The sequence below is a fragment of the Sapajus apella genome, unplaced genomic scaffold (assembly GCF_009761245.1).
Source record: "Sapajus apella isolate SASKATOON/1434 unplaced genomic scaffold, GSC_monkey_1.0 scaffold62, whole genome shotgun sequence".
NCBI classification, from domain to species: Eukaryota; Metazoa; Chordata; class Mammalia; order Primates; family Cebidae; genus Sapajus; species Sapajus apella.
This window is the reverse complement of record NW_022437002.1, coordinates 171,413-186,230: the sequence shown is the minus strand read 5'-3', so window position 1 is coordinate 186,230 and position 14,818 is coordinate 171,413. Positions and strand designations below refer to the sequence as shown.

At 37.2% G+C, this 14,818-nt stretch overlaps 1 protein-coding gene across 6 annotated transcripts in view; it reads left to right on the top strand.

Moving 5' to 3' along the window:
* The window catches only part of EYA3 (EYA transcriptional coactivator and phosphatase 3), a 111,908-nt gene that overhangs the window by 6,202 nt on the left and 90,888 nt on the right, over positions 1–14,818 (top strand). The window contains exon 2 of one of the 6 annotated variants that reach the window (XM_032246569.1): positions 1,736–1,847. The exons of the other annotated variants lie outside the window; for them this stretch is intronic. The gene's annotated coding sequence lies outside the window, so the exon portion shown is untranslated. The remainder of the gene's footprint in view (positions 1–1,735; positions 1,848–14,818) is intronic. 6 annotated transcript variants of the gene reach the window in all.

Here is a 14,818-nt window from a genome sequence, read left to right as displayed (position 1 = left end):
AGTAGCTGGGATTACAGGCACGCGCCACCATGCCCAGCTAATTTTTTTTTGTAGCTTTAGTAGAGACGGGGTTTCACCATGTTGACCAGGATGGTCTTGATCTCTTGACCTTGTGATCCACCCGCCTCGGCCTCCCAAAGTGCTGGGATTACAGGCTTGAGCCACCACGCCCGGCCTTAAAAAAAATTTTTAATCAGCTGAGGGAAAGAGATTATTTTATATAAGTTGAGGTGCACCTTAATGCAGGAGTCTTGTACTTAGATAATGATATTATTTTTCTGAATATTTTAAAAACAGTTGCAAATCATAGAATCTGGTTCACAGAAAAGGTATAATTATTTCTAGTAAGAAGTGACATATGATTAGGAATGCTAATTTCAATTCTCATATGTTAACTTTTCTTATTAATTAAGACATTAAGTATACTGTTTTTTATAGTAGCTTTTGTCTTTTTCCGCTTGGTGGGAAAAGTATTGTTATGGAGCTGAACAGAGTAAGCTTTGCTATGATGATAATACTTGTTGGTATTTAGAATGTTCTTTACTTTTAGTTAAACATTTGACTTTTGATTCAAAGCAGTTCTCTTTTATATGTGGGTCTGATTGATAATCAGTGTATTTAAACATTTCATAGTTTTCTTTCGCCTGAAATTTAATATTGTAGCAATTACTGAATTTGGGAAAATTGGTAGGTACTTGCTATCAGCGCCATTACTGTGGGAATACATTAGAATGATTAGCTCTCAGGTGGAATTGAATTTTATTCTTTAGTTTCCATAGTACTTGAAAACGATTTAGGTCACCTTCACCTGTTGTGCCCCTCCGCCTTTTCAAAATAAGAGGAACATTGAATTTAGCACAATGATGGTAATTTTTTTCCTGGTAGATTGATGATATGAATATCATAATCTCACTCTCTTTACCAAAAGAATAATATATACATGTATGAATTTTGGGCAAATATTTCAGACTTTAGAGACCATTATAGGATTAAAAAAATGGTACCTAAATGTCTTATAAAAATCAGTGTTTTATTATATCACTGATTTTTTTTTATCTTTTAAATTTAAAGATGTCAAATTTAGGAAACATCTGTGATAATTTAAAATAAAGAAGAAGCTTTGAAATCTGCTTTTTCTTTTCACTACTTGTTCCTCTGCTATAGCTTAAGAAGCAATAATTAGGTGACACTAATGAATAATGTTCTTGAGAGTGAGAACTAGAGCTTTGCGAAGGGATTAGGCCATCTCTCATATTTAGTGGGGCATTTAATAGCTAGGTAAATGAAAATTTTTGCTTTATTTCATTTCTATATATTTTCTGTTAGTATATATTTATTTACTTCAGGTACCTTACATTCTGTGCAATAAAAATTTTTTGGAAATAACTCAGTGGTTTCTTGATCTTTTTTGTTCTCTTTCAGAGGCTTGCTTATATAAAACTACAATTTAGAGAACCATCAAACTCTGAATATTGTTTCCTATGTAGTATGAAGTGGTTATTTTCTTCCTTTTTCGACTGGCCAGCTTTTTGTTTCTGGTAAAGTGGTTTTCAAACTTTTTTGGTCATGACCCCACTATAAAATACATTTACATTGTTATCCAGTACTCAGACACATGTATGTGCATACTGATATTTGAAATTTAAAGAGAAGTTTCATGAAACAATATATTTGCTACTGGTGATGCATTGTAATATTAATATTTTCTATTCTATTTGTTTGTTTTTTGAGACAGGCTTTCACCCTGTATCACCTGGGCTGCAGTGTAGTGACATTATCACAGCTTACTGCAGCTTGACCTCCTGGGATCAGGTGATTCTCTCGTCTCCTAAGAGCTGGAACTACAGGTGTGTGCCACCATGCCTCACTAATTTTTTTTGTGTGTGTATTTTTTATAGACGGAGTTTCACCATATTGCCCAGGCTGGTCTTGAACTCCCAGGCTCAGGTGATTCTCCTGCCTCAGCCTCCCAAAGTGCTGGAATTACAGGTGTGAGCCACTGTTCCTGGCCTCTATTTTGTTTTATTGTTTTTCATTTATGCTTTTTTTTTTCCTTTTTGTGGAGAGCGGGGTCTTGCTGTATTGCCCAGGCAGGTCTCAAACTCCTGGGCTCAAACTATCCTCCTGCCTCTGCCTCCCTAAGAGCTGGGATTGTAGGCGTGAGCCACCATGCTTGGCTGTTGTTTTTCATTTAAAACAAACTGCTGGTCTCCATTCACTAAGTTGATATGGTAACCTGAATTTTTTTTTTTTTTTGTAATTGAAGATGGTTAGGTTTGGGGCCAAGTGTGGTGGCTCATGCCTGTAATCCCAGCACTTTGGGAGGCTAAGGTGGGAGGATCACATAAGCCCAGCAATTCAAGACCAGTCTGGGCAACATAATGAGACCCTGTCACTACCAAGAGAAAGAAAAAAAAAAAAAGAAAATGTTTAGGTTTGCTAGTTTTTTTCTCTGCAATGTACCCGGATTCTGTAAAGCTTTTTACCTAAATAGCTATAGAACAATAATTGAGAGAGGGAGGTCCTATTGCTCTGATTATCATTACTGTCATCTGTTCTTTAACATGTCTAGGCACATTATTTTAAAAACTTATTTTGAAATCATGAGGTTGAAAATGCTCCGTTATATGGTGAGCTTCTATCCTTTGCTAGTTTCCATCTAACAGTCAGAAGTTTAGGTCCATTCAGTTGCTTTTCACAAACTCGGCTTCTGTTCTTGGCAGCTAGTCAAAAGGTTACAAAGCTGCTTTATTCTGCTTTCTTCCGGCCCCGGACCAGTCTTTGTAAACCAAAAAAAAGGGGACTGAGGAATGAAGCAGTTTGCTCATGTGTATATGATCAGGTGAAATAACACGATTGAAGAGTCATTAGGGTTTGTGATAGTGGATTACATATATGTATTGTCCCAGTTCATTTCCTGTAATCACAAAGGGGGAAAGGTGGAAGAAATATCAACAGTTCCTTGCCTATCCTAGCCGTTAGAATGAAACAGGGTCAGCAGGCATACTCTACTATTTTTACCTCTACCGCCTCTTAACACTTAGTGAGTGCTTACTATGTGCCAGGCACTATTTAAAGCACTTCACTTGTGTTAACTCATATTCATATTTGGGAGGCCTGGAGGAAAAATGAAAATGGGAAAGGATAAAGAAGAAAAGCCGTCGTCTTGTATGTTCTCATTACTTGGCTTAAGGATTCTAGCTTTGGTGACTATAGTATGGCATATCATACATTTTAAGCTCGGACAGCTTTTAAACATCACCAGTCCTGTCTGCATTGTTCCATTATGAGACACATAGCTGTGGTTTGAGAACTCAAGCTTGGAAGCTAGCCTGCTTGGGCTTGAATACCAGGTTGGTGACTTACTATGTGTATAACGTTGGTCAAGTTACTCTCTGTGCCTTAGGTTTCTCATCTGTAAAATGGTGATAATAACAAATAGCTCCTATTTTATAGACTTATTGAAAGATTAAAATAGTTAATATATTAGCTGGGCATGGTAACACACGCCTGTAATCCCAGTGACTCAGAAGGCTGAGGCATGAGAATCGCTGGAACCTGGGAGGCAGAGGTTGCAGTGAGCTGAGATCATGCCACTGCACTGCAGCTTGGGCAACAGAGCGAGACTCTGCCTCAATTAAAAAGAAGAAGAAAAAGAAAATAGTCAATATATTAAAAGTACTTAGAACAGTGCGTGACCCATAAGAAGCATTCCATAAATGTTTGCTATTAATAGTATCAACTCACAGTTGGATCTCCCGAGACTGTTTGTGATTGTGATGAGTTCTGTATATTTGCTAACAGGACATGATTGACATTTAATGTTACATTGCTCAGGAGCTTGAAAATATCTTGTCTTGAGGACCTGTCGGGAAAGTTCTTGTGTAGTGTGTTGGATTTAAAACTAAAGATTATCTCCAGGAAAGTCTTACTCATTCTGGGTGTGAAAAAGAAAAAAAAAACAAAAAACTAAAAACTAAAGATTATCAAAGCTACAGGCCCAACTTATTTAATCTCTCATAGGAACCCCTTGTTATTTGGGCCTTAATCTTAATAGTTTTAATGGTTTGCTATTTGGGAAAACTAAGAGGAGCTAGTTAGTGAATTGACTTTCTCTCAAGACCAGATTTCTTTCCTTTTTATCCGAGGCATGAGATATTTATTTATTTTTCTTTCACAAACACTTATATTATCCCTCTCTGATGGATTTTTGAAGGAGTTTGTAAATTTGGAGAAATAAAACATTAATTTAAAAAATGAACCTAGATTTTACAGTACAGCTAAAGACATAGATTTCAAAAGACTTAGTTCTGTTAGTATAGTGTATAGTCAGGGTTACCCAAACACTAGCAAGCTGTTTGATATATAGGATTGATGTGTAGATGATATATATATAGATCTATAGAATGTGAGAGAATTGATGAAATAGGGTACAACTTTGTGTAGCTGGAAGCAGCACATTTATAGAATATTCATGTTGTGATTCTCTTAGACATGTTAACTGCACAGATTAAAAAGGATGAAGATAAAGTTTTAGAGTCTTTGAGTTCTTTGGAGTCTGGATCCTCAAACTTTTTAAAATTTCTTTTATCATATGCTTATTCTTTTTTTTTTTTTATGTCACGTTAACACCCACTACAAACAGAAAAATTCTTATGCTTTCTGACAAGTTACTAAAACTGGGGCGAGATCTAAGGAGTGTTGGAAGGAATATAGCAGAGCTGTGTATTGTTATTAAGCTCACCTGACATAGCTAATTCAGATTAACCTCTTCTTAATACTTTTTACTATGGTTTTGAAATTTTTCCTGTGGAACACATCTTCCTGTTTCATTAGGAGCTTGTGGGGGGAAAAGTTTATTAAAGGTTGTTTTGTAGATAACTTCAAAGGATCATTTTTGTCAAGAACTAATATTAGAAATTATAAAAACAATTCTTAGAGAGTCTATTTCTTTTTTTTTTTTCTTAAGATGGAGTCTTGCATTGTTGCCCAGTCTGGAGTGCAGTGGTGTGATCTTGGCTTACTACAACCTCTGCCTGGGACTATAGGTGCTTGCCACCACTCCCAACTAATTTTTGTATTTTTAGTAGGGATGGGGTTTCTCTATGTTGGCCAGGCTGGTCTTGAACTCCTGACCTCAGGTGATCCACCCCCCTTGGCCTACCAAAGTGCTGGAATTACAGGCATGAACCACTGTGCCCAGCCGAGAGTCTATTTCTGATAAAGTATTTGTTCTATTAAGAATTTGGTAGAGCCTAAATATATGTATATATTTTAAAAAGCAACTTTCTCGGTAAGTTCTGATAGTGTTAAGTGTAAAGTTACTATAAATATTCCTACAGTTGGTAATACTGTGATATGTTAGTCTTGCCTCCCGAACAAAGTAGCCAGAAGAATTCATCAACTTTACTGGAGTCAGTTGGCTGCACTACTTATTTGTGGAAGGTGTTGACCAATGTGGTAATGTTTTTTATCTGTCTACAGTAAGTCCCATCAGGGAGGTATAGGTGGCTGCAGTTTTTCTGGTTGCAGAAATGTGAATTGTGCTGTTGCCTAAGTTGTGAGAGCTGAAAGGCTCTCTTAGGATCACACTAAAGGAAACCTTAAGAGATGCTGGCTGAGTGTAGGTCTGCTGGGTATTTGTGTCTACTTCAGCAGGACTCTGAGTACAAAGGATTCTGAATGGATATGTTAGTAAGTATGTTAGATATTTTTTTAAACCTATTAAATCAAGAAAGGTAAAAAATAAAAAGAAAGGTGGATTTCAGCTGATGAGACTTTAATGGATTTCTGAAAGCTAGGAAACAGTGAGATCAAATTGATGGAAAAACTAGGAGAAGAAATCACAGCCAAAATTATATGTAGAAGTTTCAGAAATGTAGCAGACTCCATTTAAATAAATATGAAGAACTGAAGGGTACCTGGAATAATTATCAATTGCAGCAATCTGAGAGCATTTATTCTAGAGAAATGGCTGAATCTTGGCAAAAACAGCAAACTTTGTGGCATTTTAATTTGCCCTTTTCTCTCTAGCTTCTCACTACCCTTGAAAATCAACAGTGTCCAATCATGGTGAAAACCAGCCACTGGAAGGGATAGATCGAGTTTGGAGTTTCTTCAAAGCTCCATTCCCTGAGTTGTCATTATTTTACCTTACTGGTGGTTCCTTGAAAAACCTCATTCACAAGACCATCTGTATTTGACCTGACTTGAAGCTCACTTGGTATAAACAGCCTTTCCCCCCTGGAGTGTTCCTCAAAAACAATTAAAGGCAATTGTTGAACAACTTGGGTGCCCACCATCTTGAGTGACAGTGAATAGTAGTTAGATCAAATAATAGGCTAACCAAGAAGCTTAAAAGGAAAAGCTGAGAAATGAGATGTTCATAAGGAAATTTACGAAGCTCTGGTATATTTCTGGGAATCTAGAAGGCTATATGCATGTGTAGGGCTGTGTGCTGCATGCTTAGGAAAGAACTAAGAAGGTCCTAAGCTCTCAGTTCTGATTAATCTCTAGGCTCTGTGCAACCAAGAAGTAAAGGCTAAGGAAGAGTTATAAACTGCTTGGCTGAGTGTGAAAGGTATGCCCTAACACATATAGAGAGCCTGTCAATACACACTGGGACTTAATACTGGTTTTAGACATTAAGGACATCTCTGCCCAGTCATTAGCTGATCACAAACTAACAGCAGAGACTTTTCTGACCACTTATGACAGATAATTAATATTTTAGATAATTAGTTCAGGAAAGTCACTAACAGAAACAACAATAAATGGTAAACAGTAATAACTGCAAATTACCTGGTAGGGAAATAATCTGATTTTCAGAGTTGTCATGTTACATTATTTAAAATGTTTAGTTTTCAACAGTCTATTACAGAGCATACAAAAAATCATGTTAAGTATAGTCCACACATAGGAGAGAAAGCAGTAAAATAGAAACTGCACCCTGAGGAAGCCCAAATGTTAGACTTTAATATTAGGCAAAGACTTTAAATTAGCCATTTAAAATATATTCAAAGGGCCTGGTATAGTGGCTTGCACTTACTGAGGAGGAAGAATTGCCAGGAGTTCAAGGCTGCAGTGAGTTATGATTGAGCCAAAGTTCAAAGAACTAAAGAAAACCAGGTCTAAAGAACTAAAGTAAGGTCATGTGAACTATATTAGTCTACTTGGTTTGCCCTAACAGAATACCATAGAGTGAGTGGCTAAAATAACAAATATATTTTCTCACAGCTCTGGAGATTGAAAGTCTACGATCTCTTTTAAATGAATACTAACTTCTATTTTAGGCATAATTGCTTCTGAATGATTGTATGTTGTATAGTTCTACTGCTAGTGTTTAAGATAGGGTAGAATTCTTCCACCATTTCAATGTAAATAGGGAAAGCGTATCTGAAGGTAGTCACATTTAGAACAAAAATAGGAATTTGCACAATTTGACCTTATTTAAGTCATCTATGTAACAAAATTCTTCTGTTATGATGATAACAGGTAATATAGCCTACCTTTCAAATCTCTGTACTCATAAATAAACTATTGATCCAACTGTTTTTATAATTTTATCTGCCAATGTTTCAGATCTTGTTACTCATAAATAAACTGTTTATTGTTTCAACTATGTTTATAATTTTGTTAGCCAACATTTCAGATCTCTACTTATAAAAAACCGTGGACTGTGTTTTTTTTAAATTTGTTTGTATAACAGTCATAGAGTTTGATTCAGCTTCATATATGATTTTCTCTAAAAATCTAAGTAGATCGTATTATAACTTTTGAGGTATAAGTTACATACAGTAAATTCTTTTAAATGTACAGTTCAGTAAGTTTTACAGATGCATACAATTTTGTAACTACCACCACATCAAGATATAGAGGGCTGGGCATGGTGGCTCACATCTATAATCCTAGCACTTTGGGAGGCCAAGGCCGGTGGATCACCTGAGGTCAGGAGTTCAAGCCCAGCCTGGCCAACGTAGCAAAACCCCATCTCTTATACAAAAATTAGGCTGGGTGTAGTGGCTCACACTTGTAATCTCAGCACTTTGGGAGGCTGAGACAGGTAGATCACTTGAAGTCAGGAGTTCAAGACCAGCATGGGCAACATGGTGAAACCCTGTCTCTACTAAAAATACAAAAAATTCATCAGGCATGGTAGCACATGCCTGTAATCCCAGCTACTTGGGAGCCTGAGGTGAGAAGATTGCTTGACTCAGGGAGATGGTGGTTGCAGTGAGCCAAGATTGCGCCACTGCACTCCTGCCTGGGTGATGGAGGAAGAGTCCATCTCAAAATAAATAAATAAATAAATAATACAAAAATTAGCTGGGTGTGGTGGCGAGTGGCTGTAGTACCAGCTACTCAGGAGGCTGAGACAGGAGAATTGAGTAAACCCGGGAGGTGAAGGTTGCAGTGAGCAGAGATCATGCCACTGTACTCCAGCCTGGGTGACAGGGTGAAACTCTGTCTCAAAAAAGAAAAAAAAAGATACAGAATAGTTTCATGAATCCCAAAAAGGATCCCTTGTGCCTCTTTTTAGTCAACCTTTTTTTCCCATCCCCACCACTGATAACCACTGATCTGTTTTCTGTCCTTGTAGTTATTTCATAAATGGAATTAAACATTATGTAGGCTTTTGAGTCAGGCTTCTTCTACTTAGCATAATGCATTTGAGTTTCATCCAGATTGTTCTGTGATTTGCTGTACAGTATTCCATTATATGGGTATACTGCAGTTTATTCATATACTAGTTTGAAGGGCACTTGGGTTGTTTCTAGTCTTTGGCATATATATGAACAAGCTACTCTGCACATTTACATACAGGTTTTTACGTGAACATAAGTTTTCTTTTCACTTAGGTGAAAAGAAACCTCAGAGTGGAATTGCAGGGTTGTATGCTAAGTGTATGTTTACCTTTATAAGGAACTGCCAAACTGTTTTCCATGATTGGCTGTACATTTTACATTCCCACCAGCAGTGTACAATTTCTAATTGTACATTGTTCTAGTTGTACAGAGTTCTTGTTCCACGTTCTTGCCAGTGTGTAGCCAGTTTTATTTTATTTTATTTTAGACATTTTAGTAAGTGTGTGCTCGTATCTCATGTATATACAATAGTACAGAGAGCCCCTGGAGAAATTGTTTCAATTAAAGGTCTTTATAAAGAAATGATTAAGTTCCTAAATTTTACCCTTATTTACTTTGTTGCTTGAAGTTGGAATTAACAACTTTACTTGGTTAAATTAGCTAAGCCTTTATAGTTTCTGTTTGATCTGTACATTTTTGTAAAGGGTTTAGTTAAATGGTATGTTCAACACTGACATGACCTTTTGACACATCAGCCAAATAATTATGATTTCTTTCAGAATATGTCTTTAATACCTGGCATATTTTATCCTGGATTCTATTTCAGTATTTTTCTTCCAGCTTGAAATATTCTATGAATATATTTAGAAAGTATTTCAGGGCTCCATTCAAGACACACAAAAAAGAATTCCCAAAGAAAAATACATGCGACAAAGTAATTTGTTGAGTTAGAAAAGTCACATTTTTCCAGTGAAAAAAAATTCTAATCATTTACTACCATCTTATGATGTGTTTATCAATGCTCTTGATACAGTGCTAAGCACAGTGTTACAAAGTTAAAAATTAAATGTGTAGTAAATGATTTATGGAAGAGCATACTACTCTATTAAGTGAGACAAATGCAAAATAGGAACTTCAATCAAAACAGAGAAATATGAGCTTCAATCTTTAGGCATCGTTTACTTAAGATTGTTAGTTAAGATAAATTGGAAAGAAGGACTTCTATATCTTTCAGGTTTAACTCCAGCAGTAATTTTTTTTCCCTAAACAGAACACATCAATTTTAGCATATGTGCTGCAGAAGCAAGCACTAAGCAGAACACATCAAACATTATAGTGAGGCCAGGCACAGTGGCTCATGCCTGTAATCCCAAAACTTTGGGAGGCCGAGGCAGGCAGATCACTTGAAGTCAGGAGTTTGAGACCAGCCTAGCCAACATGGTGAAACCCTGTCCCTACTAAAAAATGCAAAAAATAGCTGGGTTTGGTGGCGGGTGCCTGTTAATACCAGCAACTCAGGAGGCTGAGGTAGGAGAACTGCTTGAACTTGGGAGGCAGAGGTTGCAGTGAGCCAAGATCGCGCCATTGCACTCCAGCCTGGGTGACAGAGGGCGACTCCATCTCAAAACAAACAAAAAACAGTACAGTGAATGTATGCAGACTTTAAGTCCTGTCTTGAAAGTATAGTGTTTAGTTTGTTAAGGCTTTAGAAAGTTCTTGTAAGATTTCTCAAGATCCATGAAGCACCTGGGACTGTCAGTGTTATTGTTACCTAAGTATTTCTTCCACTATATAAATTTAAGGTTTATCCCAGAGTGAAAGCAGGAGAATGCTAACTTTGGAGTTAGAGAGGCAAACTTTCCAATTATTTGGAAAGTTTTTAAGTGTTTTATGTTTACTTTATTATTTTTAATGTCTAGAAGCATTTTTTTCAGCTGTGTGTACTGTTGTATTCTGTTATTTATATTTCTTTTTGTTTTTTGAGACTGAGTCTTACTCTGTCACCAGGCTAGAGTACAGTGGTATAATCTTAGCTCACTGCAACCTCCGTCTCCAGGTTCAAGTGATTCTCCTGCCTCAGCCCCTCAAGTAGCTGGGATTACAGGTGCCCACCACCACGCCTGGTTAATTTTTGTTTTGTTTTGAGACGCAGTTTCGCTCCCGTTGCTCAGGCTAGAGTGCAGTGGTGTAATCTCAGCTCACTGCAACCTCCATCACCCGGGTTCAAGCAATTCTTCCTGCCTCAGCCTCCTGAGTAGCTGGGACTACAGGCACCTGCCAGCATACCTGCCTAATTTTTGTATTTTTTAGTAGAGATGGAGTTTCACCATGTTGGCTAGGCTAATCTCGAACTCCTAACCTGGGGTGATCTGCCTGCCTCAGCCTCCCAAAGTGCTGGGATTACAGGCATGAGCCACCACACCTAGCCCCATATTTACATTTCTTCATTTCCTTTAGTTTCCTGTGGCTTCCATAACAAATTACCCCAAACAAACTTCGAGGCTTAAAACAACAGAAATTTTCTGAGTAGTGTTTGAGAGGAAAAAGAAAAAAAAAAAAAAAAAAAAACAGGCATTTATTCTTTTACCTTTGGAGGCCAGAAGTCTGAAATCAGGGTGTTGGTAGGGCTGAACTTCCTCCAGAGGCTTTAGGGGAAATCATCCCTTGCCTCTCCCAGTTCTGGTGGCTTCTGACATTCCTTGGCCATAACCCTCAGTCTCTTCTTCCATTTTCACATTGCCTTATTCTCTGTATGTGTGTTAAATGCCTGTTTTTCTCTTACATGGACACTTGTGATGGCATTTAGGGCCTATGTATAATCTGATCTCAGAATCCTTAATTACATGTGCAAAGACTGTTTTTCCAAATAAGGGAACATTCACAGGATCTGGGTATTAGGATATGGACCTTTCTTTGTCTAGAAATCTATTTCATGATAACTGTGTGTATATGTGTTTGGAGAAGGGGACTTCTCCCTCCTCTCTTCCTCATCTACCTCCCTCTTTCCCTCTTTTCCCTTCCTCTCTCCTTTCCCCCCCACCCTCCTTTTCTTCTTCTTCTTCTTCCTTTTTATATAGATGGGGTCTCTTGCTACGTTACCCAAGCTGATCAACATACCAGATTACTCCTGGGCTCAAGGGATCCTCCTGGCTCAGCCATTCCTTCCCACCTTGACCCCCGGTCCCAGTTAAAATTACTTGTTTTGGCGAGGCGTGGTGGCTTATGCCTGTAATTCCAACAGTTTGGGGGCCTAGGTGGGTGGGTCACTTGAACTCAGGAGTTTGAGACCAGCCTGAGCAACATGGTGAGACCGTGTCTCTACTAAAATACAAAAAATTAGCCGGGTGTGGTGTCATGTGCCTGTAGTCCCAGCTACTCGAGAGGCTGAGGCAGGAGAATTGCTTGAATCCAGGAAGTGGAGGTTACAGTGAGTCGAGATTGTGTCACTGCTCTGTCTCAAAAAAAAAAAAAAAAAAATTACTTGTTTAATTAACAGTAAATCAGGGCGGGCATGGTGGCTCAAGCCTGTAATCCCACTTTGGGAGGCTGAGGTGGGCAGATCACTTGAGACCAGGAGTTCGAGACCAGCCTGGTTAACATGGTAAAATCCCGTTTCTGCTAAAAATACAAAAATTAGCTGGGCATGGTGGTGCACATCTCTAGTCCCAGCTACTTTAGAGGCTGAGGCATGAGAATTGCTTGAACCTAGGAGGTGAGATTGCATTGAGCCAAGATTGTGCCACTGCACTCCAGCCTAGGCAAGATTGTGACACTGCACTCTACCCTGTCTCAAAAAAACAAAATCAAACAAACAAACAAAACCCAGTAAATCAGAGTCTGTACATTGTAAGCTAAGGACTTACGGTTATAAAGAAAAGTCAATTTGTTTTTGTGAGTTTCTTTGCTAGCCTGTACAGGGAGTTAATAGGTAGCGTAAAAAGAATGTCAGGGAGCTCTGAGTCTGAGTCTCTTCTGATTCGGAGGGCTGCCAGATTCAGAAGTAGCTCTTTGTTCAACTAAGCTCTTTATTCCTCTAAAGAAAAAAAGGGAATGCTAATTTTGGATTTTTAAGAGGTCCTTAAAGTGCCAGTGCATACACTGAAAAAGAAATTTTGAGTTTAAATTTGAAACATTAAAAAACTTTAAGAACATGATGTTGTATCATAAGATCAAAGTAATGTAACAGAATAGAGATATAATGAAATTAAAGGAATAAGTAGCCTAAGGTAATAATATTAAAAATGTAATTTTAAAAGGGGGGGTCATATGCTCAATTCCACATAAAGGGGACGAAAAGCTTCAGATAAGGGAGTTCAGAGTTTTGGGTTCTACCACTGTTTCTGCTACTCACAGTTTCATGAGGCAGTTAGTGCCTTCTCTTTCATTTAATTTCCTCAACTTTAAGGATTACATTAATGATCTGTAGTACTCGATACCCTTTGTAGCATCTTTTGTTATATATTTTCTTGGATTTGCAAGAAAGAATCGTAAGTGTCCATTTGTGAAACCAAATGCAAAGTCTCTCCTTAATAGCAAATGCTTTAGGTATTGGAAATTCATTGCTTTTGCTTAGAACCGTAAAATGAACCGTTCCTGGGTTTGTATACAGTGTCTAAACAACTCCTGAGGAAAGAGATGACACAGCAAAAAAATGAAATGAATCTTTCTGCTTATAGTGTTGTCATAAACTTTAAGATTTTTTTAGGTAAGGGAGGCTCACTGCAATATAAATTGCTTTTCCCTCAAAGCTGATTTTTCTTTCCAATGGTAAAAGTTGGGGGCAAAAATGAAGAATTTGTGTCTAATTTTAACTTAATGTCTTGAACATTTTTTATATAAGCGTTTAAAATATGTATTTAAACATTTTACTATACTTTTAAAAAATATGTAACTTTGTATCTGCTTTTCTTATCAAATTACGTGTAAGCTATTATTAAACTAACATAAAAACATGTATCTTTTCACCTTTTAAATAAACTTGTATTGAAATAGGTTACAGCTTTGGCATAATTAAACTTATTCTTCACATGTTGGTTGTTTCTCATTTTCGTTTCTGTAGACAATAGACTTACACTATTTTTAAAAGTAGAGTTAGCCTTCCCCTCCACCCCCGTACGTAATTCTTGGGTAAGTACCTAAGAAAAATTATTCAGGTTAGGCCGTGGCCAAGCTTATGACCTCATTTATACTTTATCCAGGAACAGTCTAAAGACACATGTGATTTTACAGCTGTGCCTGACTGAATATGTCTTTTCCTCTCATAGCCCAGATAACACTTGGTTTCGTTTAGATTTTTTTTTTTTTTTTTGGTAACTTAATATGTATGAAGTCGTATCTTAAGAATATTAAAATTTATATTTCTTCAATTAGTAGTGAGACAGTCTTTTTTTTTCTCAAGTGCTGATTTAATCTCTATGGTTTGTTGTTTGTTTGTTTGTTTTTTGACAGACGGAGTCTCGCTCCACTGCCCAGGCTGGAGGGCAGTGACGCAGTCTTGGCTCACTGCAACTTCCACCTCCCAAGTTCAAGCAATTCTCCTGCCTTAGCCCCCTGAGTAGCTGGGGCTACAGGCACATGTCACCATGCCTGGCTAGTTTTTTTGTATTTTTAGTAGAGATGGAGTTTCATCATGTAAGGATGGTCTTGATTTCCTGACCTCAATCTGCCCGCATCAGCCTCCCAAAGTGCTGGGATTACAGGCATGAGCCCCTGTGCCTGGCCTAAACTGCCTGTTTTTATCCTTTGGCAGGTTTATGAGTTATTATATGCTCTCCATAATAGATTATTGTAAATGTTGAATTCATTTGGTTTCTGTTATAAACTTTAAGTTATTTATCATAATTCTTGCAGATATTGTCTGAATTTGTATTATTTTAATCTTAGATTTGTTTCTTCATTGCATGATAGTTTATTTTACATAACTGGATTTGTCAGATTGTTGTTTATGCTTTCTTTGAATTGACCATAAATTTATCTGTTTTCCATAGTGAGATAAACTTACTTTTTGTTTTCTCCAAAGGTTTTTGAATGCTTAGTTTTTAAAATATAATTAGTTATATCGTATGATGATGTGGATATTTTTTCCATATTGATATTCAGTTTTTCTGACAATATTTTCTAAATACTGATTTTTCTCCATTTATTTCATATTTTAAGTACTTTATAGATTTGACACTTTTTGGCATTTCTAGTCTCTTAGGGTTTTTTTGGTATTTTTTATGGTAAAATATATG